The sequence below is a fragment of the Panulirus ornatus genome, chromosome 12 (assembly GCF_036320965.1).
Source record: "Panulirus ornatus isolate Po-2019 chromosome 12, ASM3632096v1, whole genome shotgun sequence".
Lineage (NCBI taxonomy): Eukaryota > Metazoa > Arthropoda > Malacostraca > Decapoda > Palinuridae > Panulirus > Panulirus ornatus.
This window is the reverse complement of record NC_092235.1, coordinates 37,172,375-37,176,008: the sequence shown is the minus strand read 5'-3', so window position 1 is coordinate 37,176,008 and position 3,634 is coordinate 37,172,375. Positions and strand designations below refer to the sequence as shown.

General features: G+C 49.4%; 1 pseudogene; it reads left to right on the top strand.

The window, feature by feature from the left end:
* The window catches only part of LOC139752249 (uncharacterized), an 11,089-nt pseudogene extending 9,481 nt beyond the window's left edge, over window positions 1-1,608 (top strand).
* The last annotated feature ends 2,026 nt before the right edge of the window (window positions 1,609-3,634 follow it).

Below are 3,634 nucleotides of genomic sequence, written 5' to 3'. Positions count from 1 at the left end.
CAACAACATGATCACTCTGGCCAGCAACAATGTGATCACTCTGGCCAGCAACAACACGATCACTCTGGCCAGCAACAACATGATCACTCTGGCCAGCAACAACATGATCACTCTGGCCAGCAAGAACATGATCACTCTGGCCATCAACACGATCACTCTGGCCAGCAACAGCACGATCTCTCTGGCCAGCAACAACATGATCACTCTGGCCAGCAACATGATCACTCTGGCCAGCAACATGATCACTCTGGCCAGCAACATGATCACTCTGGCCAGCAACATGATCACTCTGGCCAGCAACAACATGACCACTCTGGCCTGCAGCAACATGATCACTCTGGCCAGCAAAAACACGATCATTCTGGCCAGCAACTGCATGATCACTCTTGCCAGTGACAACATGATCACTCTGACCAGCAACAACATGATCACTCTGGCCAGAAACAACATGATCACTCTGGCCAGCAACAACATGATCACTCTGGCCAGTAACAACATGATCACTCTGGCCAGCAACAACATGATCACTCTGGCCAGCAGCAACATGATCACTCTGGCCAGCAACAATATGATCACTCTGGCCAGCAACAATATGATCACTCTGGCCAGCAACAACATGATCACTCTGGCCAGTAACAACATGATCACTCTGGCCAGCAACAACATCATCACTCTGGCCAGCAGCAACATGATCAATCTGGCCAGCAACAACATGATCACTCTTTCCAGCAACAACATGATCACTCTGGCCATCAACACGATCACTCTGGCCAGCAACAGCACGATCTCTCTGGCCAGCAACAACACGATCACTCTGGCCAGCAACATGATCACTCTGGCCAGCAACATGATCACTCTGGCCAGCAACATGATCACTCTGGCTAGCAACAACATGACCACTCTGGCCTGCAGCAACATGATCACTCTGGCCAGCAACATGATCATTCTGGCTAGCAACAACATGATCACTCTGGCCAGCAACAACATGATCACTCTGGCCAGCAACAACATGATCACTCTGGCCAGCAACAACATAATCACTGGCCAGCAAAAACACGATCACTCTGGCCAGCAGCAACACGATCTCTCTGGCCAGCAACAACATAATCACTGGCCAGCAACAACATGATCACCCTGGCCAGCAACAATACGATCACTCTGGCCAGCAACGACATGATCACTCTGGCCAGCAACAATATGATCACTCTGGCCAGCAACAATATGATCACTCTGGCCAGCAACAACACGATCACCCTGGCCAGCAGCAACACGATCTCTCTGGCCAGCAACAACATAATCACTGGCCAGCAACAACATTATCATTCTGGCCAGCAACAATACGATCACTCTGGCCAGCAAAAACATGATCACTCTGGCCAGCAACAACACGATCATTCTGGCCAGCAACAATATGATCACTCAGGCCAGCAACAACATGATCACTCTGGCCAGCAACAATATGATCACTCTGGCCAGTAACAACATGATCACTCTGGCCAGCAACAATATGATCACTCTGGCCAGCAACAACACGATCACTCTGGCCAGCAGCAACATGATCACTCTGGCCAGCAGCAACATGATCACTCTGGCCAGCCAACAAAATGATCAATCTGGACAGCAACTACATGATCACTCTGGCCAACAACTACACGATCACTCTGGCCAGCAACAACATGATCACTCTGGCCAGCAACAACACGATCACTCTTGCCAGTAACAACATGATCACTCTGGCCAGCAACAACATGATCACTCTGGCCAGTAAGAACATGATCACCCTGGCCAGCAACAACATGATCACTCTTTCCAGCAGCAACATGATCACTCTGGCAAGCAACAACATGATCACTCTGGCCAGCAACACGATCACTCTGGCCAGCAACAATATGATCACTCTGGCCAGCAACAACACGATCACTCTGGCCAGCAACATGATCTCTCTGGACAGCAATAACATGATCACTCTGGCCAGAAACAACATGATCACTCTGGCCAGCAACAACATGATCACTCTGGCCAGTAACAACATGATCACTCTGGCCAGCAACAACATGATCACTCTGGCCAGCAACAACATGATCACTCTGGCCAGCAACAACATGATCACTCTGGCCAGTAACAACATGATCACCCTGGCCAGCAACAACATGATCACTCTTTCCAGCAGCAACATGATCACTCTGGCAAGCAACAGCATGATCACTCTGGCCAGCAACAACATGATCACTCTGGCCAGCAACAACATGATCGCTCTGGCCAGCAACAATACGATCACTCTGGCCAGCAACAACATGATCACTCTGGCCAGCAACAACACGATCACTCTTGCCAGTAACAACATGATCACTCTGGCCAGCAACAACATGATCACTCTGGCCAGCAACAACATGATCACTCTGGCCAGTAAGAACATGATCACCCTGGCCAGCAACAACATGATCACTCTTTCCAGCAGCAACATGATCACTCTGGCAAGCAACAGCATGATCACTCTGGCCAGCAACAACATGATCACTCTGGCTAGCAACAACATGATCACCCTGGCCAGCAACAACATGATCACTCTTTCCAGCAGCAACATGATCAATCTGGCAAGCAACAGCATGATCACTCTGGCCAGCAACAACATGATCACTCTGGCCAGCAACAACATGATCACTCTGGCAAGCAACAGCATGATCACTCTGGCCAGCAACAACAATATCACTCTGGCAAGCAACAGCATGATCACTCTGGCCAGCAACAATATGATCACTCTGACCAGCAACAACATGATCACTCTGGCAAGCAACAGCATGATCACTCTGGCCAGCAACAACATGATCACTCTGGCTAGCAACAACATGATCGCTCTGGCCAGCAACAATACGATCTCTCTGGCCAGCAACAATACGATCACTCTGGCCAACAACATGATCACTCTGGCCAGCAACATGATCACTCTGGCCAGCAACATGAACACTCTGGCCAGCAACAACATGACCACTCTGGCCAGCAACAACACGATCACTCTGGCCAGCAACAACATGACCACTCTGGCCAGCAACAACATGATCACTCTGGCCAGCAACAACATGATCACTCTGGCCAGCAACAACATGACCACTCTGGCCAGCAACAACACGATCACTCTGGCCAGCAACAACATGACCACTCTGGCCAGCAACAACATGACCACTATGGCCAGCAACACGATCACTCTCGAACTCTCTGGGCCACCATCACCATCATACCTCACGTTTTATCCTGGGGAAGAAGTAACATAATTGAATGAAAAAATGAATATTCATATGTTCGCTTATAGTGTTCATCACTTGTTTAACCTGAAGTGGATGAATACAACATCAAAAACATCCCAGACAACGACATGACATACTCACGGTCTGGGGCAAACATCACTGCCAACACTGGCCACAGCACATATCCTGTGGCGGTACACTAGGTGCCAGGCCTCACCTGAGACATAATGATAAGTGCTTAGCCTCAACTGAGCAACACAGCAGGTGCATGACTTCACCTGAAGCAATATGATAAGAGCATGATTTCACCTGAAGCAACCGACCAGATGCATGACCACACCTGAAGCAACCGACCAGGTGCATGACCTCACCTGAAGCAACCGAACAGGTGC